General features: G+C 46.7%; 1 protein-coding gene across 50 annotated transcripts in view; it reads right to left on the minus strand.

Moving 5' to 3' along the window:
- The window catches only part of PTK2 (protein tyrosine kinase 2), a 194,072-nt gene extending 169,099 nt beyond the window's left edge, over window positions 1–24,973 (minus strand). For 42 of the 50 annotated variants that reach the window (XR_014057697.1, XR_014057696.1, XR_014057698.1 and 39 more), the window contains exons 1-2: window positions 24,792–24,973; window positions 1,624–1,720 (exon numbers count right to left, since the gene is read on the minus strand). The gene's annotated coding sequence lies outside the window, so the exon portion shown is untranslated. The remainder of the gene's footprint in view (window positions 1–1,623; window positions 1,721–24,791) is intronic. The other 8 variants (XM_081504175.1, XM_081504181.1, XM_081504171.1 and 5 more) reach the window with 1 other exon arrangement.
- Window positions 24,974–25,478: the final 505 nt, after the last annotated feature.

Consider the following 25,478-nt stretch of genomic DNA (forward strand, 5'->3'; position numbering starts at 1 on the left):
TTTAAGCGCTAATTTCGCTGAAAAGCTACACTTGATATTCTGCCTTGTTTGGATCTACTAAGAGAAGTTATTTTGTGGCAAGCATTAAACATTCCTTCATTCAGCATTTAGTAAAAACCAGCTATGAATCAAACAAAAGATGCAGAGGTGAAATAAATTTTTTTTAATTTCTAAGACTCTCAGAAACAGACTTGCACCCAAGTGGACGTTGCAGTCACAGGAAGAAACGTATCATCTGGATGGAAGGGGATGCAAAGAGATTGGCTGTGACCTCATGACCTGCAACGTCATCACAGCACGCAGCCCAGGCTCCTCACACAGCCAGTAAAGAGCGGGGTGAATTGGAAAAACAGGACTAAGACTTCCGGGCCTTGCGCGGAAATTGAAACTGCATGACATAATTTGCCTTCCCTAATACCTAGCCTCTGTAGAGACAGAAGCCGCTTGGGGGAAAAGAGAACAAAGCAGGAAAGTGAGCCGACCCTCAGAAGGAAGTGGAAAAACTTTAACCAGGGCCCTGCCACTTGGACATACAAGACAAGGACACTGGCCACAGTGAAATCCAACGCAGTTATAAACTGTCGTGAGGTCTGAATCCATCAAGTCCGAGTTCATGAGGCTTTTACCAACACAACATATCGGCACAACAGAGTGCTGACCAACACCAACATCCCAGGAGACACACATTCATCTTCTCCAGCTGCCTGTCCTCAATTCACCACCAGACTCACCAGAGAGCAGTCTTCAGAAATAACACAAACTGGGATAGAACCTCAACTCTACAACTTCCCCACTGTGGGGCATGAAACAAACCCCACAGCTACAAATGGCCACATCATAAAGAGCCCAGTCTCTCGGGCCCAGCTTCCCTCCCAGGGAGTGACCACTGCTGACATTTGTGAGCATGTCACATACCTCTCACCGCCTGTGCCTGGGGAAGGGCTATCATCACGCCCTGCTGGATGGGAAAGCCAGGTGTAGGCAGTTAGTAAAGCATAAGTAGCTAAGCTGCCATCGGAATCCAGAGCCCCTGAGAACCAGGTATCAGAAGAAAGGGCACAGGCTCTGAGCCAGACAGTCTGCATCCCAGCTCTGCACTGGGATCTGCAGCCTTGCTGTCCTTCAGGTACGCAAATGTGAGAGGGGAGAGGACCCATCAGCAGGCATACCCTGGTATTCATAAGGTACTAGACCCTATTCTGGGCTTCCCAGGTGACGCTAGTGGTAAAGAACTTGCAGGAGATGTAAGAGACATGGGTTCGATCCCTGGGTCAGAAAGATCCCCTGGAGGAGGGCGTGGCAACCCACTCCAGTATTCTTGCCTGGAGAATCCCATGGACAGAGGAGCCTGGCGGGCTACAGTTCATGGGTTTGCAAAGAGTTGGCCCTATTCTAAACCATGCGATGTTATTGTAGTTGTTAACCATATATACAAAAAGGTATATAAAGTATAGAAGGTACACATATAGAAGGGGCTAAATAACTTCTATTTTTCCTCTCACCTCTGCAAAATTCACTACCTCTTGTTTGTTTCCACTGTGTGTCAAAGAAACCCTATGACAGGGGAAAGAAAAATCAAAACAAAACACCAAGACACAAGTGTAGCAAAAGAATCAGACTCACAGTTCAGAAGGCCACCAAAACTCCGTGAGGAAGTGGCGCGATGGTTTACAAACACTCCTCCTTTCTCCTTCCTCTTTCCATAGCAGTCACAGAGAACCTGACAAGGAAAGACAACGTGCATTTATAAAACCACCTCTCCACCACTTTTTCAAAGAGCCACTGTGTTCACCCCTCTCAGAGTCAGTCTCATTGCCTACCACACATGCAGTGCCAGACCTGGGATGAGGGGTAAAAGCATGCCATCAAGTTCCTGTCTTCAAACCTACATTTCAGTCAAGAAAATACATGTGAAAACCTGGAGACTACTAAAACATACCAACAAGCATGCATTAATATGACACAGAGTTAGCTAGTAAGCTCAGGGAAAGATCACCAACAATATATACATCTACTTCACCCTCTCTCACTAAAATTATACTAAAGAGATATTAAAAAAAAATTGAAAAACAAAACACAGCTCAGGCAGAACTGACAGGGGAAAAAGAGAATTCTGGAACTTGTGAGAAAAGCGTCTCACATGGAAGATAAAGACCAAAACAAATTTCTTAAAAAGGGGGAAAAAAAAACCCTTGGAGGACACACAATCTATGAAGATTGGAAGCATAGTAAATGACTCAGCAGGCCGAGAAAGCCAGATCCTAAGCCAGCAGTGGAAAAACTAAGACCCAATTCCACTTCCACAGGGGTGTCCCGAAAGGCTCCCAACGGGCAGCACTGGTGCGGGCAGGACGGGGCCTGGCCACAGGGGAGCAGCGAGTCCGCTTAAGCCACAGCCAGAACCTCAGCCCCAGGCATCCGAGTGCTGCCCCATCCCTGCAGGTCACGTCACTCCCAGGAAAAGCAGAGTGGCCCTGGACTGACGTCCCTCTGCCCAGCTGTACCACACACAGGCGGACTTTATCACCGTACAAAACTCAAGGGTGGGTCCTCGCGCTCCCCACCCCTCACCCACCCACCCACTCAGCCCCCAGATTTCTGTAGTCAGAATTCTACACAAAAGAGACTAGAGAATATTCCTGGGGAATATAATCAGCCCAAGAAGAAAGACCTGAAAATACAGGGGATCCCCCAACAAATCAACCACCCATAACATCCTGATGTAAAAGTCAAAAGGCCCACCCCATGTCAGACAGAAGGAAGGGGTTCTGGAGGGTTGGGAGATAAGGGTATAACTTGAGAGAAACAGAAACTCGACCATCGAAAACCTGGACATAAGAAGACGCTGCAATCAACAAACAAAAACAGGATGCTCTTTTGAAAGAAGAAAAAAGAGCTCATGAATACTAAAGAAACTGAACATAGAAGCAAAACACTAAAAAGAAGGTTAAGTTAAATTCAAGACATTTCCCTAAAAGCAGAATAAAAAACGAAGGAAGAACGGGAGGGAAGGTGGGACAGAAGTATACTGGAGATAAAGAATAAGAAAATTACGACAGCCAAGACAGTTTCGTGGATAACAAGACTTCCGGAAAGAAAGAACAAGGAAACAGAAGGGAGAAAAACATCAGCACAATCACTGGAAAAAATCTCCCCAGAGCTGAGGAATGAAAGTCAGCAGAGTGAAGGTCCTCACTGAACAAGCACAACAGTAGATGAAAAGAAACCCACACTGCATGACATTTTAAAAGAGTTGGACAAAGTTTTAAATTGCTACAAGCTTCTAAAGATGGGAGGGGGAAAAGTTACATTGAATAAGAAATTCGAACAAGCTTCTGAACTGAAACCCAGTAACACCAAGCACAGGAAGCAATGGGTCAGAGCGATGCCAACAGAACTCTACAGCAGCTACACCTTAACCACCCTCCTCAAGCACGCTCACTCCCTAACCTTCTGCCCCAAGCATCCTACCTCAGGAGGCCACTGGAGAAGGTCCTCCACCGAAATGTAAGCATCAAGGGAGAACCTGAGCTTCAACAAGGACGTGACGGTGGAGGGAGCTTCCAGAACAGGAGCTGTGGGCCCAGAGAGGACAGTCGGAGCAGAGAGGCTCAGGAGGAGGGACCGTGGGAGGCGGCCTGGCCCTGACCAAGACCCCACTCATCCTTCTCAAGTGATTCACCTCTCGACGCAGTGCTCGACCAAGACAAAGAAGTCAGTCAAGGAAGATGAAGACAAGGGGCACCCCAAACATGAAACCCAACCCTGGAGAGAAGCCAAAGGGCGAGAGCAAGGAACGACCGGGGCAACGCTGCAGGGCAGGCATGAGGACAGCCAGCTGAGAACACGGGGGAACAGAGACCTCCAGGAAGCTGAGCCCAGAAAGAGGACATGAAGAGTCCGTGTGCCTGACACTGTGGAAGGTTTACTAAAAGGCTACCACAGAGGGTGTGGAAATAGTAGCAGGTATAAAAACGACTAAGAACCCGGGGAATGAGTGCTCCAAGGAAGGCGACGATCCCTCGCACTCCCTGTAGTCTGTCCACAGCACTCACCCTGGTCCCATCATCAGTGACCCACTCCTCTCTGCCCCTCACTCACCTGGAGACCCCGCAAAAGGCCATTTCTCAGCAATCACCTTCCAGAACCCACTACAACGCTTGCTACAACAGTGCACACGAGAGCCAAGGGTGTTTTTCGTTTATTCACATACTGAGCATCTACTCAACACACCTGGCATTCTTCCGGGGAACTAGAAGTCAAAGACATAGAAATAGAAGACTCCTGTCCTTCAGGAATTTAGACTATTTTTACTCCTGAGAAAACAATTATTTATCCTATATCCTCATCTTCCCCCAAAGATGAAAAGTTCACCAGTGGCTCACAGAATTTCAGTAGTCCAGCTACCACTAACAGAGTGGGACCCCAAGACACAATGGAGCTTTTTTGACACGGCGTGCACCGTGCAATATGAAGTGTCGACCTGAAGTCGGGAAACATGCTTCCTGTACGTCAGGGCCTGAGGCCCTTCTTGATCAAGCCCAGTCTAACTCTGCAGAGTCTAACATCTTTCAACGGTGTCTCTTAAACTCCTTCTAGTTTACAGAACACACCTCTGTGCCACTGGCAGTCCCTCTGCCGGGGTTTTCCTGCCCAGGCTGAACAGGGGTGCATCCCCCAGCCCTGTCACTCACGAGAGGGGTCTCTGCAGTCACTGCCACGTGCCGTGCACAGCACCAGGCACTGGAGCACACATCAGTGAACAGAAGAGACAACAGTCCTGCCCCCAGGCACCCTTGTGGTATAGCTTCTGGTTTAACACGTGTGTGTTAGCCACTCAGTCGTGTCCGATTTCTCTGCGACCTCATGGACTGTAGCTTGCCAGGCTCCTCTGTCCATGGAATTGTCCAGGCAAGGATACTGGAGTGGGTTGCCATTCCCTTCTCCAGGGGATCTTCCTGACCCAGGCCTTGAACCTGGGCCTCCTGCACTGCAGGCAGACTCTTTACCATCTGAGTGGGTTCGCCCACTAGGGTGGATGTCAAATCTGACCCCACCTGTCAGCCCCTCCCTCCACTCAAACACAAGATTCTAGGAGCAACAGCAGCCTCCTTCAACTCTGCAGCCTCAGGACCTACACACTATTAAATAAAGCCAGAGTGAAGTTCTGACTCCAGCTGGTTGCAAGAGGTAAAAGAAAAACATGTGCTTCTTAGAAGCTCTCTTTTTTTTTTTTTTGGCCTCTTTTCTATTAGAGGATTACAAACCTGAAAACATCATTCATTAAAATGCAAGTCTCTTGCAACTGTCTTTCTTCTCCTTGCTGTGAAAGGCAAAACATCCCAGTTACTCCACAGGTCTGGTTTTTGTTCCCCACTGTATACCCTCGATAATATACATTGTATCAAACACCTAGAGCACTTAATCAATAAACATATACTTGATGCCTGAGTGACAAAGCATGAATAAATGAATGGATGCACTGACTCCTGAGTGCTTTATAACAGCTCTGTGCTTCACTGTAAGGAGAATTCAAGCAGGTAACAACATTCCATTTTATCAGCAGGAGGGCCGCTAACTTGCCATGTTAGCAGTGGGCAACTCAGCACCTGCTGTGTGCCAGCACTCCTATTTATCCCATGAGCTAATCTATCTTTATTAAGAATATGAAGCTCTGCATCTTAGCAAACATACAAAACTGAAAAGATATAAGCATAAAAATTGAACTAGTTCAAAAAGAGCAGAAAATCAGACATTTCCCAAGCTGTATAATTAAAATGCATAAGTAAAACCTTTTGCTCCAGATAGATAAAGAGAAACTAAACTTGCCTCATTATATAATAAAATATACTACCAGGTCCCTGAAGATGGCTGTAAGGTGGATAAGCTCCACCTTTCTGGCATGAACAAGTATGTTTTAAGATGGGTATAAACAGACACCCGGGCTACTCTGAACCCCTTTCCCTTTCTAACAACGTGAACTAAAATTTTCCACCAGTCACACACTCTAAACCTGTGTTTCATTAACAGGTAAAATATTTCCTTCTATTACCTTGCTCATCTTGTTCTCACTTCAATGCACAATCCAACTTGGCCAGCTTTCTGACACCTGTCTCTCACTAAGTCTCAAAAACAACCCTGATCATCATACAGTTTCAGCCTTTCTCCTGAGCGTTTTGCAAGTACCAGCTCCTCACAGTCCTTATTTGTTACTATCAGTGTTCCCATTTTACACTTAAGAAAGCTAAGTCTTAACGAAATTGAATTCTCCAGGTCACACAGCAAGCAAGGGAGCAATCAGGGATTCAAGTGTTAGCTACCTTGAAAGTGTTAGTCACTGAGTTGTGTCCAACTCTTTGCAACCCCATGGACTGTAGCCCACCAGGTTCCTCTGTCCGTGAGATTCTCCAGGCAAGAATACAGGAGTGGGTTGCCATTTCCTTCTCTAGAGGATCTTCCCAACCCAGGGATCAAACCTGGGTCTCCTACACTTCAGGCGGATTCTTTACCATTTGAGCCACAAGGGAAGCTCAAAACTAGCTTACCAGCACTCTTAAAATCAAGGTGCTATTCTGCTTTCCCACAGTAACCAGATAATATTACTGTTAAAACAATGAGCAAGATCTGGGCTTTCCAAAGCAACCACGACAGAAAAATTCTTCCTAAAGCTCAGTAACATTCAACACGACACACTGACAAATTCTAGTTGGCTCGAACTGAGCATACAGGCTGAACCCCTGGAGAAGAATCGGTCTATTTGATGCTGTTAAATAAGGCTCAAACCCACTGTTTCTTAACCCACAACACTGCAATAATGTAACTTAACTGTGAAGGTCTCCAGTGTCCAAAATACACAACCTCTTCATGTACACCGCCCTTCCTCTAAGCTCAGTCTAAGCTCAGTCTACCAATAGTTTCGTACTTAGGCAAGCTGGAACCTGTGTTCTTTAAAAAAAAAAAAAGTCAGAAGTAACTTTCTAAAAAACCAAAAATATATAAAGAAAGTGAATATATTATGAAAATCATCTGGGCAAACAAAAGCTTCTTTATGCATCAAACTACTTTTCTAGCCAAAAATATTCTAATACTGCATGGTGGCGCTGCTCACAGGTGGGCATGCCGTGTCTCAGGCATCTGAGCCAGGGTTGGACACAGGGTTTGCCATCCATCTGTACTAAGCACTGACTAAGTGAACACAGTAATAGGAAAGAAGAGGGGAAGTTACTAAGTTCTGAAAAACCAGTACTCACAACACTACCACTAACAGACTGCCCCACTTTCTTCTCGGCAGTCAGATGGCTTCTGATCTCTCTAACCAGTCCATTCTAGAGCCCCGAAGGCTCTGTCCTTTCTCCTCTTGGCCGAGCTTACCTCCCAGGAGAGCTCAACGGAAGTGCTGTCTCCTGCTAACAGCTCTACAATGTGTTTTTCTAGCTCAGACCCGCTGCCCAGCTGTCGTCCTGGACTGACTGCTATCACCCTGCATCCCAGCACCACAGAGAAGCCAGAACTGCTTCCTGCCCCAATTCAGGGCTGGAGGAAACTCTTACAAGACTGATAAGATGAAGGAGAAAAGTACTCCCCAGAGGCAGGTGTGGGCAGGAGCATAACTGCAGGTTGATGTGGCAGCCAAGACCTAGGGTACCTTCCAAGGAGAATTTCAGCTGCCCCAGAGAGAGACCCCAGGAACCACCTGCTTCAAAGCACTGAGATCAGCGGCAGCAGTGTCAACTAACTGCCCACATCACCACTGAGCCCAGAGGAACTCCGGGGACGCACTCAGTGTGAGGGCTGCTTCCCCGAACTTCGACCCTGCCAGCCCTTCCAACACAAGTGATGGATTCTAATTCCTACGTTGAATAAACATCTAGAGTGGCTTCTGCATTCTTGACCAAATCCTGACAGATATACTGGATCTGGGACCAGCTGCAAGCCTGCTCAGAGAAGCAAAAGGTTGCCCAAGGGAACTGCATAAAATGCCCAACAGAGCTCAGGCCTGATCTTCCCTCATGAACCTCCTATGCGCGGTCCTCTCCATTTATGAGAGCCCCTCCTTCCAACGGCCAAGGCCACAAACAGTGGACATCACCCCCGATCCTTCCTCCCACTCTCCCCACCCAATCTTGTCAGCTTTTCCTGCAAAACATGCCCAGAAACTGCCCCTGGCGTCATGGCCACCAGCACCATGCCGACCTGAGCTGCGTCATCACACCCAAGCAGGAGCAGCCGCGGAACAGAGGACCCCTGTGCCTGCCCCAGCCACCCCAGTGCTTGATCTCAACACAGCAGGTGACTCGGCATCTCAGTCAGACACACCACATCTCTGGCTCACAATCCTAGACAGTCCCTCAGTTTACACTGATGTTTGCACGGCCAAAGAAATGTGTTGAGAAAAAACCTGCTCAGGACTATCAGTAAGAACAGATGCTCAGAGCTGAGGGTGCAGGAAATGCCATCAACAGTCAGTCACAGAACAAGGCAAACGACTCTGGGGGGCCTTCCTTGGCTGCTTGTCAACAGATGTTATTCAAGGAGTCAATGGTCCTGGGGAACTGGCTTCTAAGAACAATGTATGTGGACTACAGGTGAGAATATTTTCAAAGAACTGGAGAAAACACTAAATTTAGTATTACCTGAAGTATAATACAAATGCTGGCTGAAAATACATGAGAAGCAGGACAAGGGTTGGCTGGACAAATTTACAAAGATCGTGAAAACGTTAAGATGTTTAAAGCATTTAAACATGGTTATTTAAACTACAGTTATTCACTGGGTTCTTCATCAGCAGGTATTCTGTGCAAAGTTTCCTAATCTCTTGCGTATTGCTGAACCAGCAGCATCAACAGCAAAATTCACTGAAATATTCTGACTTGTCCTTCCACACAGCAGTTTAGCGGTTTGGGGTAGGTTTTGTTGTGACCTGTTGACCTCAGAGGCATGACTGAAATTGCTCTGAAAAAGACCCTCCATCGACTACTACTATTACTGAACACTGTAGTCAATGAAATTAGCTTTAACTAAAGACTGACTAAGGGCTTCTCAGGTGGCACTAGTGGTAAAGAACTCACCTGCCAATGCAGGAAACATAAGAGACATGTTATGTCTGCGTCAGGAAGATCCCCTGGAGAAGAGCATGGCAACGCACTCCAGTATTCTTGCCTGGAGAATCTCATGAACAGAGAAGCCTGGCGGGCTACAGGCCACGGGGTCGCAAAGAGGTGGACACGAATGAAGCTACTTAGCACGCACGAAAGACTTGATAACATTTCTTAATGAACCCAACCTAAAATTCCAAGGCTGCTTATATGAGGCCCTTCTGCAATAAAGTCATTTCAATGACAGCCAACGTCTGAATCACAAGGAACACCACGCTTCTTTACACACTCCCCAAGCTACCAAAAGTTACGAGAAGTGAGATTTCCATTCCCACACAAATTCACAGCAGATATATTTTCTGAGTTTAAGCTACAGTTCCAGCAGCATTTTTTGAACCCTGATGCAAGTATAATGAAAATTTACATATTTCAAAATCCATTTAACTATGCAGTTGAGGCCCCCCTCCAATCAACTGGAAGTGATTAATCTGCAATACGACGACACGCTAAAAGGCAAATATCAAGAAGAACCTAAGAGAATTTTATAAATGCCTTCCAAGCAATGAATATGCTCAGTTAAAATTATATACTCCTGCATGGATATCAGGATCTGAGAGTACCAACTGGCATAAAGACATTTTCAAAGATGAAATACCTCCTTGGTAGATCAGCATTAGCAGATGAACATGTGTGACTGACTCTAATGACAGGCAGCACTAGCTTTAAAACTCCAATTAAGAAAAGTGTTACCCCCTTTCCTTCTTCCCCCAAAAGAGAATCCCATTCTCTCATCAGGGGACTGATATCATAAAAAATCATGCTGTTATAATTTGGATTCTGTCCAAGAAAAAATTCTGTGTTCTCTCTTGTTATAGAAGTATTTACATAATATCCTTGATTTTGTCTATAAGTCTGAAAAATCTAAACTATTTCTCATATGCCCATTCACATAAAAGTTTGACAATCCCAGTTTTAAGTCAACCAACAGCCCCCACCACCCCGTCTTCTGCACACAGGAACAGTTAGGACATATTTCACCCACCCTCAAGTTTCTCAGTTGATTTTCTTTTTGATTTAAGTCTACCATTTTACATTTATTCCTGATAAATTTTAATTTTATCTTATTGATCTTAGCACTTCATTACAACCTGTCAAAATATTTTAAAATTCTGATTCTAAAAATGAGCTGTCTCCCACCATGACTCCTGATCTTTATTCAAGTTCCAAAGGAAAACATTAGGACAGGTGTCAAGTGTGATACACTTCTGGAGACATCTTCACTTAGGGGTAGAAATTCTGATTTTTTAGTTTTGTAGTAAATTATACCGCGTGTGGTTGCAACATATATCGTCTCCCTAAAAGCAGTAATTTCTTGAACTCCCTAGTCATGACTGTAATAATTAACTTGTCTAGCGATAATTACGCTTCATGCAGTAAAGGATGAACTTCGCCCAAGGAAAGGCCCTGGCCATGCACAGCTCCCGGGAAGTCACCTCTGTGCCCCGGCACCTCCTGCCTGATGAGGCCGCCTTGGTTTAGCTGGGCCTGAGGTCACACATTCCTAGGAAGAAACTACCCTCATTTTTGGTAATGGCAAATCCTACTTAAAAGGGACACATGCCCACCTCTCACAGGCATGTGACTATGAAGAGAAGCCTAACTGTAAACTTCAGCTCTGCCTACCTTACAATAGCTTGCTGAAAACATTCTGTGCCTGTCAAGAGTCCCACACACCTGGTCAGCCTCCTATGTACCAAATACGTGTCTTGTTGTTTGTCTCTGGAGGGGAGGAGAGGTGGGGGAAACATTTTAATAGCCAGTTGAGATGGCTCCATTTAGGAGGGACTGCATGCATTTGGGGTTTACCTGGCAGTTTGGGATGTATTATATGGAAAGTAAAACCCATGATTCAGATGATTAGCCTAAACCTTTGCAAAGCGCCAGATGTATGCACTCTATTAAGGAGTGGCTCCCCTGGGTGCTGGGCTCCCTCTTAGTAACCCCACAAGAGCCCTGAAGTTCTCTCTGCAGGGAAAAACACACAATTCTGCTTACAACTTAATTTCTGGGGCTCATGAACCCAAGAAAGAATGGTTCCTCCTCAAAGCAACCGTGACTGCTCGTATTTCGGAGCAAACAGAGCTTCATGAGCAGGTCACCTCAGGAGAGTTACCTGGGACCCCTCTCGCGGCCCAGCCACGTCATGTGACTGGTCGGGACCCAGAGATTAACTCAGAAAATGGCTTCAAATCACCCCCTTCTCTCCAGCTCCTCAGCTGCACCCTTGACCGAGGCTTTCCTCATTTGTTTGTACAACATCATTACATGATTAAAGGAGCGCGGACTGTGAAACTGAACCCTGCGCTCCGACGGTTCCCCTCAGAGCAAGCCAGGCAGCCATTTCCTGAGTGACAGGCGCGTGCTTCCTGCCTCCCCTCCAGAGCACATCTCTGTAGGGCCACCGCACTCATCCCGGCCTCCTCCTGCCCCATACATCTGCTCTGGATCAGAAGCAAGTGCAAACATCCTGCCTACCACACGGAGCTCACCGCCCTCCTCCCCAACCGGTGCTGAGCTCCAGATCTGACAGGAACAGCCCACTCCACCCAGCCGGCCCTCACACCTCCACGCCTCTGCACAGGGCGCTCCTGCTTCCCACTTTCTACTGAATTCCTACAGATCCTTTCAGGCAGTCAGAACCTGCAGAGGCCACTGCATCTGGCCCACAGCCAGGTTTTGTAAAGTCCCTGGGCTAAGAATGTATTTTTTACTTTTGTAAAGGGCTAAAGAGGAAAATTCAAGAAATATGTGGCAAGCCATATGTGGCCTGCAAAGCCTGAAGCATCCACTGTCTGGCCTTGAACAGAGAAAGTCTGCCGACACTGGAGCTTGATCCTCACTGGGGCCGCATCCTCTGGCCCTCAGAGCACCAGCTGTGAGAGTCACTGACCTGAGCCAGCCCCACACCCCCCTGTCTGCATCAGCATCACCAGGGCTCAAGGCTGCATGAGGCACAGGACAGGTGTTTAATAAATGCTAAACAAACAAATGAATTCACCTGACCAGTTCAAGAACAAACCGGGGAAACATGTAAGTGGGAAAGGCCAGGCCTGTAGTAATCCAGCACTATGTAAGTCTGAAAAAGACCCTGATCCTGGCACTTGACATTTGCCTACACTTTACAAAGTAGCTGCACACATACCCTCAAAGGCAGAGATTATAAACACTAGACTTTATAGATAAGGGCTATCTGAAACTGAGACAATGAATAACTAAACAACTTGTCGAAAGTCAAAAAACAAAAGGCAGAGGGGAACATTTGAACCCAGGCCTTCTGCTTCCCAGATGAGACTCCTCTCTACACAAACCATGATGCCTAAACCCCTCAACTGGCAATATCTGAGATGTTAGGGGAGGAATAAAATTTAACTTCTGACGTATTATTTAATTTTGATACTTTTCAAGTCAATGTTACTTTTTGTAAACAAAAATGAAATGAATACTCAGAGTAAGCACTTGGCTAAAAGACCCTGCTATAACCACAAACTAAAATTTTCTTCCTTTTCTTTTTTCAGTCAGTCTTGAGAAGGTAAAATTAAACAGCTTAATTAACAAATGCAACTGAAAGGAAGCAGCTGCAGGCACAGCATGAACCCCTGCCTGTCAGCTAAGCTGAAACAAACTGGCAGTCGAGGCAGTCACCTGTCCTCAAGCTTCAGAGTCCAAGGGCTGATAACGTGCATTAACACCTCGATTTCAGGCTGGAAATAAAACAAGTGTTTCCAGAGGCAGAAGTAAGATGTACCTAGGTGTCCAGAAGTTTCAGAGTTAGGGTCAAGATACAGCCAAACTGAACTAGGATACAGGGCTTCCCAGATGGCGCGAGTGGGAGACAGGAGACGCAGGTTCGATTCCTGGGTGGGGAAGACCCCCTAGAGAAGGGCACGGCAACCACGCAAGTGTTCTTTCCTGGAGACTCCCACGGACAGAAGGGCCTAGCGGGCTACAGTCCATGGGGTCACAGAGAATCAGACATGATTGAAGCAACTGAGCACACATGTGGGTCTAGTAAAGATAACATTAATTTCAAAGACGTGGTTCCATACAGAACACACTTTCTTACTACAGTCCCATTTTAGAAATAAGTCACAACGAGGTACATCAAAGAATATTCATTCATTTGGAATTTATCAAACACTAAAATAAATTATGAGCCATCAAACGAATCTTTATGGAAGTCAGAAAATTCCCTGGTGGTCCAGTAGCTAGGACTTGGCGCTTTCACTGCCAAGGGCCCAGGCTGCATCCTTCAAGCCGTGTGGCATGGCCAAAAAAAAAAAAAGAAAAAAATACCTAAATATCAAACATATTTACTGAATGGAACAATACATGCTTTATGAATAAATAACAAAAATATCTCATATCAAACTGTAACCCTTCAGTAAAGAAAGAATCCTTAAATAAGACCAAAAAACTAATCATGAAGAAAAAGACTGATAAAGTCAATGATGTTAAAATTAAGAACTTTAGTTCCAAGACATCTCAAAAGTAAAAAGATAAACCACAAACTGGAAAAAAACATTCACAGCTTACAATGACAAAGGATAGTAATCCACACATAGAAAACAGCTACTAGTCAATAAGAAAAACATAAGAAGAAAATCAGGCCAATGTCTTCTCTTCATAAGAAAGAGATATAACCAATATATTAAAAGATTATTAACCTAATTAGTACTAAGAGAAATTCAATATAAAGCCACAGATACTATTACATAACTGCCAGAATGGCAAAACTGAAGAAAACAGAATCAACTACAGCGCACTGGCAAGAACGCAGAGCAGCCAGGAGTCACTTCCCTGCATCAGTGGGATGCGAGCTGGCAGGGTAGCCTGAGAGCAATCTGGCAGGAAGCAGGCAAGCTGAAGGCTGGCCAGCCAGAACCGGCATCGCACCCCACGTGGGCAGGCGAGACATCCACGCACGTGGGCAGCAGTGAGGCTGGAAACCATCCAAATGCCCATCAACTGGAGACCAGGTTACACAACAGAGAAAGTGAACCAACACTGACCACATACAGCCCTCCAACAGGTCTCAACCACAGCGCTGAGCGGAAAGAAGGCCAGTCGCAGAAAAACAAATGTAGTGTGATTCCCTAGTAGACAGTTCAACACAGACAAAACTAACACAAAGAAATGATAAACACAACATTCATCCAGTGACCGCTGTTTTAAATGTTGGGGATACAGTAGTGAACACTTTGCTCTCAGATTTTGTCACAGTCAAGTGACAAAGAAAATAAAGGTGACTAAAATACAAATGATATCAAGGCTTGAAGAAGGAGGTGGTAGCTCAAGGGGCTGAGGGGAGATGGCTACACAGGCTTCACAAAGTAAGAGGGGGCGCTGTGGTGGGGAAAGGTGGGCCTCGGGGCAGGAGGAGATTCTCCATTGTTGCAGCTGGCCCACAGCTGCCAGGCTGGCTTTCTTCTCTAAACCAGGGTGGCCCCATCATTTGTTTTTGTACAGCCCATGAGTTAAGAACAGTTTTACACTGTGTATGATTAAAGAAATCATTGAAACAATAACAGGGGCTTCCATGGTAGCTCAGTGGTAAAGAATCGCCTACTAATGCAGGAGACTGGGGTTCAATCCCTGATTCAGGAAGATCCCACATACTTCAGAACAACTAAGCCCGGGAGTCACACCACTGAGCCTGCTCTCTAGAGCCCGGGAGCCACACCACTGAGCCTGTGCCCTAGAGCCCGGGAGCCACACCACTGAGCCTGCTCTCTAGAGCCCGGGAGCCACACCACTGAGCCTGCTCTCTAGAGCCCGGGAGCCACACCACTGAGCCTGCTCTCTAGAGCCCGGGAGTCACACCACTGAGTATGTTCTCTAGAACCCAGGAGCCACACCACTGAGCCTGTGCCCTCGAGCCCGGGAGTCACACCACTGAGCCTGTGCCCTCGAGCCCGGGAGTCACACCACTGAGCCTGTGCGCTCGAGCCCGGGGGCCACACCACTGAGCCTGTGCCCTAGAGCCCGGGAGTCACACCACTGAGCCTGTGCCCTAGAGCCCGGGAGTCACACCACTGAGCCTGTGCCCTCGAGCCCGGGAGTCACACCACTGAGTCTGTGCCCTCGAGCCCGGGGGCCACACCACTGAGCCTGTGCCCTAGAGCCCGGGAGTCACACCACTGAGCCTGTGCCCTAGAGCCTGGGAGTCACACCACTGAGCCTGTGCCCTCGAGCCCGGGAGTCACACCACTGAGTCTGTGCTCTAGAGCCCGAGAGTCACACCACTAAGCCCACATGCCCTAGAGCCCATGCTCTGCAACAACAGAAAAGCCTGCACAGCAACAAAAACCCAGCACAGCCAAAAGTAAACTTAAGTTTTAGAAAAAGAGTAATAACATTTCATTGCATTTGAAATTACATGAAATTCAAATTTCAGGGTCCAGAAATAAAACTGTATTGGAGCACAGACAACTCATCTCTTTGTCCAGAGCTCACGGCTGCTTTTGCACCGCAACAGCAGGCCCGAGTCCTGGGCACAGACAGAAGCCCTAGGTGCCCGTGGAGCCTACATGTTCCCTGCCTCAGCCTCTTCTGCAGGAGCTGGCCAGCACCTCTGTGGCCTTGGGCATCTTTCTCTGGTAGGTCAGAGCACTCTTGGTCTACAACTTACTCACATCTCACACATGTTCTTCTGTATCTCTTCAATGTTTAACAAAATCATCTCCTGAAAAGGACTAACATACTAAGCGCATTTCTCTGATGAGTTTTGTTCTATTAAAGCTTCATGCTGCTTCTCCATCCTAATGACTAAGTTTTAAAAAAAAAAAAAGACATACTGCTATCAGGAGCATTAAACAAACACTGCAAAGCAAGCAACGTTTATTTTGACTCGAGTACAAGAAAAACGAAAGAGAGAGAAAGGGAGGGAGAGAAGAAAGAAGGAAGGGCCTTTCCACCCCAGGTTCTGAGGCTGTGGAGAGATCCATGGCCTTGCTTAACACCCAGCTGGTTAGGACTATTAGATGCCTCTGAGCATCACCGACTTCAAAAAGCTGTACAGTGACACCTGATCCCTTCTTGTCCTGAAAGAAATGCGTCATAAATTGTTATGTCACATTTTAGCAAGAGCCATGCTATCTGGTCAGCATAAGCATATATGTTCAAAGCAAGTTCCTTCATGTCTTTTAAATGTAAACCAGTACCACTGATGTTAATGAAGCCCATTGTTAAAGATGGTAATGAACATGGAGAGTTCATTACAACATTGCTTTTGCATATGTCTGAAAACTTCCACAAAGTTTTTAAAATAAAATTGAAGACTCATATTTTAACTTTATCACTGGGAATTATACTTAAACTACACCACATTAAACTTCAGAACGTCTCAGGACTTTCCCATCCAGCAGTTAGGACTCTGCGATTTCAATGCCAAAGGTTCAAGTCCTGGTCGGGGAACTAAGATTTCACAAGTCGTATGGTGCGGCCAAAAAATAAAAGTAAAAAGAACTTCTCTTTGTTCAAAAGACAAAAAGAAAAAACAAAAAAAAGAAAATCCACTGTGTCAGTGAAACTGCACAACAAAGTGGGAGAGAAAGTGGTAAAATATATAACCAACAAAGGACTTGTGTCCTGAACATATAAAGAAGTCTATGAATAAATTTTTAAAAACTAATATAAAAATACAGGCACTTCACAAAACAGTGACTCCCAATGGCCGGTAAATGTATAGAAAGATGTGTAACCTCATCATAACCAGGAAAAGGCTGTTTAAAATCACAAGGCGGTAATACTGCAGAAACCACCAGGAGGGGCGGGGAGGGGAGCCGGCAGGAGCCCACACTGTCATCAGAGGGGAGGCTGCTCAGGGGTCCAGGAGGGCCATCCACGGACACCCACTGAGAAGGCCAGGCATAGGCAAGGGCAGTCAGCCCTCCATATCCTCAGGTTCTCCACGTGAGGCTGAAAACACTGGAGAAAAGCCCAGAAAGTTCCAAACAGGGAAACTTGAACTTGCCGCATTGACAGTGATTTACACAGCACTTCACTGTGCCAGGTACTGTAAGTCACCTAGAGACGTTTATAAAGTACACAGGACAGTGTGCACAGTTGTATGTAGGGACTTGAGCACCCAAGGAACCTGGTATCTGAGGAAGGTCCTGGTCCCAACCCCTCGGACACCCAGGAGGGGGCAGCTGTACATTTAACCAGAGTCACATTAATAGGAGACTACTAACGAGAACTGTGACTTCACTTGGCCAATTTTAAGGAGACAGAGATTGTTCCAAAGAGCTCTCTCCACCAGCTCTCTATTATTTTTGCCTTCATGGAGCTGCACAGCTGACTGACAGATGGGGAATGGGGGCAGAATTCACATGCAAACAACCTTCTCAGTGTTCTGAGGTTACATTTAATTCCATCTGCCTTTGACAAGTGCTTCTCTACCTTTGCAACAACTTTCACAGTTACAGACCCCCTTCCCACAAAGCCCCCACAACAGAGCTACTTGCTTTAGTCTGGGTGATTGACTCCTCCCAGGACCCCAGCAGGAGGGACCCTCCTTCCATCATTACACAATTACTGACTGACAATGTAGCACGAGGAAAAGACAACACAGAATCCTTGTTACCAAGCTTACAATATGCTATTTACCAACACATGCATCTAACTCTGCATAAGGCCCATGGTCGATCCCACCGTGGTACGCTAACTTTTACTTAGTCTGCCTCTCAAGAAAAAAGAGGAAAGGCAAAACCAAATTTATGAAATTCAGGTACGGATGTAATGCTAGGCATAGAATCAACTCACACAATACTGCTTCATCAGTCACCCCAAGACTTGGCAATCACCCTGACTCTAGCATAAGCCAGCCAATTCTTCAGCACCAAAACAAACCACCAGGGAACGTGTGCCTTCACACTCACATGCACACACTCTCCTGCTATTTGCCAAAAGGCACAAGTCCGGGAGCCATACAAACTGTTACTGCAACATGAGATTGTTCACTTAAAATCCACGCCAGGATTCAAAAGAACTGAGTGGGCTCAGCAGGAAACCTTCAAAATCTCTATACAAAAGGAACTGTGAGGTCTTCTCAAGACTCCAAAAACATATTTAAGAGTACTGATCGGAAGGCAACCTCGTTAGCAAATTTAAAGAGGTCAAAGAGACCATACTCATACATACCTCTGCCATTTATGACTTATGTTTGCCTGCTACAACTTGTGTTTCTCTTAAGCCCTCTTAGGCAGTGGTTCACAAACACCATGCACCAAAAGCACAGCAAGTTGGAACTGACAGCCAGCCCCGCCCCCAGAGCCGGAGTCAGTGGGTCAGAAGTCAGGCTGGAGCCTCTGCACTTCTAACCTGGGACGACCCAAAGAACCACTGCCAACAACCTGGAGCTCCCTGGACTCTGCAAGTGTGTGTTTCCCCGATCGGTACAGCAAGACTGAGGGGGAACTTGATGAAGCAGAACAAACTACTCTTTGCTACCCAAATGTTGACACTCCAAATGACTGAAAGGTAAGGGACCTGTCATGGCAAGGAAAAGCTGGCATACCATATAACTGGCATGCAGCAACAGGAAATGGGTTTCTAAAAATGGTTTCAGGGCATAATGTAAAACTCTTGTACGGCAGCCAATGAATCCAGCTGATTAGCAAAAGACACACTAGAGCTTCTGGACCAGTAATCAAGGAGCTTTTACAAATTGCACTCATTTTGTGTCACCTTGAGTAGTCTTCTATGTCTGCAGAACTTAGGATGCTTCCTAATAAACATACGATCAATTAATACAAGATCAGTTTCTAGAAAAGAACATTTCAGAATCGTAAAGGAGAAGAGCAGTATGTTTTCCCTAGTCCAAGTATGATGATAGCAGTAATCTAAAATAAAGCAGACAAAAATGAAAACAAAGATAATCCAATTCTTCCCTAGTATCGAGTTTTACATGGTTTTAAAGGGAGGTCCTTCACCAAGGCAAGCAAAGCCACAGACAACTGGCTCATGAAATAGCTGTCCTCCAACCCGGGTGGCTCAGTGGTAAAGAATCTGCCTGCAATGTGGAAGACCCAGGTTTGATCCCTAGGTTGGGAAGATATCCTGGAGAACCGAATGGCAACTCACTCCAGTATTCTTGCCTGGAGAATTCCACAAACAGAGGAGCCTGGCAAGCTATAGACCATGGGGCCGCAAAGAGTCGGACACAACTGAGTGACTAACACACACACACAACCATGAACAAGTTTCAGTTCTACTCAATAAATATTGTGCTAGGCACTGGTGACCCAACAGTATGTAAAACCAAGTTTCTGCCCTCATGGTGCTTAAATTCTCATGAGAAGACACACAAGCCACTAAATATATAAAATGTGTAAAACTGTAAGCTCTTCCTTCAGGCCAGCAAAGACAAATGCATGATGCTTTGGTCACCAGTAGACACGAGCACCATGGTTTACAGCAGAATCCAAGCTACAGGACTTTCAGTATAGACAATGGAGGCAGAAGGAAGTTTCCAGGCACAGAGAGTCCCCAGACACGACAGCTTAGGTTCTTCTAAGCCTTGGTTTTGGTTCACAGGCCCCAAATAAAGGAGCAGAGTATGTGCTGACTCTTAAAAGCAAATGGAAAATTCTAAGTTGGTGAGAATGAGCACATTCATTTCAGAAACATTTATAGAGCAGCAATGTGTCAGAGATTATAAATACTAGGATTACCACAAGGGGCTCATACCTGTGTGAGAAATGTGCAATTTGTTTTTCCCTTACATATCCTCTGCTTCCCTCAAAACTGTCTTCAAACAACATCCACCCTCCCAAAAAAGTCACCAATGAAAAAACTGTAAACATGGAGGTTACTAACGCACATCCTTTGACAAATAAGAAGGATCAGTCACTGCATCATGCATTATACATTTTATCTACCTGATTCTAAACAGACTGCAAATAATGAAACAATCTTGGTATATTCATTAAAACGGTTACCTACACTATGTTGACCAGATGAGAACTTCATAATCCAAAGTGTCAGGTTCAAGTGAAAATATAATTACCTAACGTTCCCAGACATGGTCATTACACTCGCACACTATTTACTCCCACTGCAGGAGACTGGGTTAGGGTTTTACTGGCTGCTGCTCTTCCCACCTGGGAGGCTGCACGCAGGCTGCCGGGAGCTCACACTACACAGTCCCCCAGGTCCGGCAAAGCTAGGTCCACCCCTGTGGGCTGAAGACCCAAGGTGGGTAACTGTAATTCTAGGCTTCCGGTGTTTCATCTGCAAAAGGAGGATGCAGACCGAAGTACGCTCTAGTTTTCACAAGGAATAAAGCGGATAGAGCACTACAGCACTCAGCTTGGCCCTGGCACACGGCGTCGAACACGTGCAGCTTACAGAACAGAGCTTCTCCAGTACTTAACTCATCTGTAAAAAGGCAGTGACACCCACCAACACGTGGCACCCACACAGGCGCCCAGCAATGTTCTTCCCCTCTCACTGGATAATATTCAAATATGTAACTTAAGTCACTCTTCTTGATCTGAAAAATGAGTTGACAGTAAATGGCAAGGTATATTAGCAAGACTTAGGCAGGGCCACTTCAGTTAAATACAAAGTTTGTAAGCAAAAACCTTCATGTCCTTCACGTCCTTGTGATGCCACTAGCATTTCCCTCTGAGGTTTCCAACTGCTGAAGAGTGGCAACGGTGCCACTTGGGGAAACATTTCCTACTTCTGTCTATAAATCATTTCATTAGTGTTTACACAAATCACACTATAATTAACGGTTTTGCTAAAATATTTCTTTTTTTGCGGGGGGTGGGGGGGTGGGGGGTTGGGGAGTGGGGCCCACACCATGTAGCTGGCAGTATCTTAGTTCCTGACCAGGGGCTGAACCCAGGTATTCTGCAGCGAAAGCATGGAGTCCTAACCACTAGACCACTAGGCAACTCCCTAAAAATTCTATTTAAACTGAAAATTTAACTATATTTGTGCACCTGAATTTTATTTTCATCACTGAGCCTAGTAAAAAAAGAAAAAAATGCAATTGTTATAGATATGAACAGAGGGGGTTCCTCTACTGATTTCCAATCAGAAACACACTTGTGCAATTCTGAATGGTAAGATTGGCGGAATTACTAGAAATTAATACCAGAAACTGGTGGACATGAATGTCACTTCTCTTGCACTGAGTTGTCTTTTGGTAGTCACGAGATGAAGAAGGGAAAAAAAAAAAAAAACTGCCAAAATGTCAGTAGAGAGAAAAAGCAATAAAGGGCTCAAATAATCCACCAGTGTACAATGAAAAGAAGGGGAAAAAACCCTAACCCCTGAACATGGCTGGGTGAGCGAGAAAAACACAGGTGCGCCCGAAGGGAGCCACACCTGCTCTCCCTCCTCTCCCTTGCCCAGGGTCCTTCTGAGGATGGGTGAGCAACTGAGCATCCAAAGCCTTCGTGCATTCATAAACTTCTTGGAGCTTATTACTATCGACTCAGATAAGGTCATTTCCTTTGCCCAAACTTTCTTAAGCGAACATTTTAAATAATCTATACAGACAACAGTGAAAATTCTCATAGATTCCTACAGTAATTTCTTGCTATTTAAGGGATTTTAGTAAGGGGAAAACTAATGAAAATGTGTTCTTAAACTAGAGCATTAAGGCAAAGTGGAATACTTCAGAAACTAAATTTTTCTTATTTACTAGCCAAATAAATAAATAAATAATAACTTCATTTTGCAAATATGATAAAAATAACAGAACTTTTTACCAGTGGCATTTTTTGCAGATCTAGAACAACAACAAATTTTAAAAATCTGTATGGAAATACAAAAGACCTCAAATAGCCAAAGCAATCTTGAGAAAGAAAAACAGAGTTGGAGGAACCAGGCTTCCTGACTTCAGACTATACTATAAAGCTACAGTAATAAAAAAATAATAGAACTTTTCATGCCACTGAAATTTAAAACCAGATTTATTCTAGATGAAAATATATCTAAACTGAAAATGTTTTATTTCAAAAGTTAAAGATTTATATATTGTATTAACTATTTGAATTGCATCTTTTGTTACCCTTAAAACAACATTTAATTATTTTTTTGAAAATTAAGACACCTCAAAGTACAGGAAAAAAGCTTTCCATAAAACCTTTAGAAATATGAGCTAAGATCCCACCTCGCTAACTCAAAATAACATGCAAAGATAGTAATTTTCAAAGTTTTCTTTTACTATCCCTACCATTTTATTACATCACAGACTATATATGTATACACAAAATACAACAGAGTAATTTCTTCTGAGGGAACTCACCAGTATTTCTCTTAAAGGGGTGGGCTTTAACAATACAACTTTGTTATTTAGACAATTTCTCCAACCTTCTAGTAAGAAAAGTTATCTAGCTGAAGAACCTAGTTTTGAGAATTGGAACATTAATGTCTGTACTTTCCAACAAAGGACACAGCGTTACAGAAATGAGTTTAGTTAAAAACGTTTTCAGGCTTCCCTGATAGCTCAGTTGGTAAAGAATCTGCCTGCAATGCAGAAGACCCGGGTTCGATTCCTGGAACAAGAAGATCTGCTGGAGAAGGGATAGGCTACCCATTCCAGTACTCTTGGACTTCCCTTGTAGCTCAGCTGGTAAAGAATCCGCCCACAATGCAGAAGACCAGGGTTCAATCCCTAAGTAGGGAAGGTCCCCTGGAGAAGGAAAGGGCTACCCACTCCAGTGTTCTGGCCTGGAGAATTCCATGGGCTGTAGAGCCCGTGGGGTTGCAAAGAGTCAGACAGGACTGAGCGACTTTCACTACTCACTAAAAACATTTCCATGATTCTTACTGCTACTCCTAACTCTCACCTTCCCCAGACACTTCATGACCATTGCACTAGTGACCACCACTGCACTAGTGGAACATCACTCCTGATCTAACACTTAATTACTCACTTTTGGGGACCCACAACCTTAGAAGAGCTCCTGTAGGAGTGCCAGCATCCTTTGCCTCGCATCATAAATACTAAGTTTTGGATTCAGAGTCTTTATTTAGCCAAGCACTTGCTCCTCAATGGATCACCTCTGAATGATGTACAAGTCCTTCTGTTCAGTCCTTTCCTGAAGTCTTATGTACGGGCACCTTTAAAAGGGAACATGTGTTTTAAACAGTATTTTCCGGTGCTCATCGTTAAACTGGATTATTTGATAATGACCTGAAAGAAATTCTCCAGAGAAGAATCTATAATATTTATCTTTAGTACATGAGTGTTCAGAAGATGCTACTAGTAAACTTGACTAGTTTTCCCCTCCAAAGATAGCCAAAAATATGAAACCATATACTCATAAAGATACTGTCTCAGTATCTTTACAAATTGAAAGCTGAAACACAAACTTCCTTTCAAAGTTTCATGTGTTTAAATACTACAGGGTTTTAAAAATTACCTGAACAGCACAATTGGACCAAAATATTATCCAGAGTGCAGCTCAACAAACTGTGAATCTTAAATCACATCATCCACACACTTTCCTCCCGCTTTTCAGAGGTTGTCAAAAGACAGGACGACTAACCTGAGGGTTTGGCTGCGTCATTTCAAAGAAGAGACTTATTTTCATTACCCGTTTGACAAAAAGTTTTAAGGGTGAGGCTCTGGTATTTCATCTCGAACAGTGATGGCCTGTTTTTCCAACCACGAAAAAGTTTACATCCCAAGTAAGAATCCCAATGGTGGTCGTGCAGATTCAGATAAGTGCAGATTCTCAAACTCTGACACAGCCTTCAACTTGACTGTATTTCAAGTGGTTCCCATATTACCACAATATTACTATTATGTTAGTCTCACTGCCAAAAACCCAGCTGCAGGCTAACTGAACAAGAATAAGACACTGTTGAAAGGGCTCAAACAACAACAACAACAAAAAAAAAAAAACCTTTACCCTTAGTGCATTAAGCTACAAAATGCTGCAAACAAATAAAATCAAGTATTAATAGCAGCGTACACGTACACACACACACACACACACATCCATCCTCCTCTGAGGAAGAAAGAGATGTCAGGGAAGGACCCGGGGAGAGAGAGAGCGCGCCAGCTCGCAGGGGAGTTGGGGGCTGGGGCGGGAAGAGGAGGAAACTTGGGAAGCGCAGCGAGTCCGGCCAGGTCTACGGCGGCCGCCGGAAAAGCTCCGGGCGTTAGAAAACTTGAGCGCGGGCCGCGGGGCCGCGGGGCCGCTCCGCACGCGGGCTCCAGGCCCGCCCGGCCCGGCTCCGGCAGAGTCCTCTCCCGGTCCTTTTGTTGTGGAGGCCCTCAGCCCGCTCCGGCAGAGGCTGGCCGGCCTCCCCGAGCCCCCGGCCTCCAGACCCTCGGACTCTCGAGCCCCCGGACCCCCGGCCTCCTCGCGCCCCCGCAGAGCCCCTGCTACCCGGAGCCCCCGGCCTCCCCCACCAGCCCCCTGCCTGGAGACCCTCAGACTCTCCGGGCCCCGCACCCCTCGGCCCGCCGGAGCGCCCCAGCTTCCCTCACGCCCCTGCCTCCCTGGCCTCGGCCGGCGCGGGAGGGGCCGGTCCCCGCCGCACCCGCCGCCGGGACAGGGCGGTCCGGCCCCGCTCGGCCCCTCAGCCCTCGAGCCGCCGCCCTGCCAACCAGCAGCTCCGGGAGTCGGCCCCGCGCCCTGGCCCCGGCCCGGGCCCCTCACTCACTCCGACCGCGGCGGCGCCGGCAGGCAAAAACGGACGACGACCGGGCGGCGCCGCGGCTGACGGGCCGCGCTCCCTCCCACGCCTCACGCCGCGGGCGCACAGCGGTCCCGGCCCGGCGGCGGCGGCGGCGGCGGGCTCGCGCCCTCGGGGCCGTGCTGCGTCGGCGCCGGCCGCGCGTGCGCGGCGGCCGGGTGAGGCGCGCCCCCGCCCCAGCCTCGCCGCTGCGCGCACTCGGCCGCGTCCCTGCCCCGAGCTTCCGCCTCGCGGGAGCACCGCGCATGCGCGCCGCGGCCCGCGCATGCCCAGCGCGCGGCCGGGCTCGCCCCCCGGGCTCGCGCTGGGGGGCCGCCGGAGCCGGGCTGCTGGCGGCCGCGGGCGTGGCTGCGGCCCCGAACGGCGGCCCCTGGGGAAGCCCTGGCTAGGGGCAGGAGCGGCGCCCGGCCAAGCGGACGCCCAGAGGCCGCCGCTCTGGGCCGGCGGAGTTGAGCGGACTACGGGGGAGCCCTCGCACCCCTTCCCTGCCCGGAGCCCCAGACGCGGCCCTTCTGGAGGCACCCCCCACCCCGGTCGGCGGCCCCACAGCCGGGCCCCAGGGGCCGAGGCACGGATGTGAAGCCCCGCTGTATGCCCGCGCCGGCCCGGCTCCCCTCCAGGCTTCACGCCCACCCTAATGGGCTCGGTGTCCAG

The sequence above is a fragment of the Giraffa tippelskirchi genome, chromosome 6 (assembly GCF_054371585.1).
Source record: "Giraffa tippelskirchi isolate mGirTip1 chromosome 6, T2T-mGirTip1v1.2.pri, whole genome shotgun sequence".
Lineage (NCBI taxonomy): Eukaryota > Metazoa > Chordata > Mammalia > Artiodactyla > Giraffidae > Giraffa > Giraffa tippelskirchi.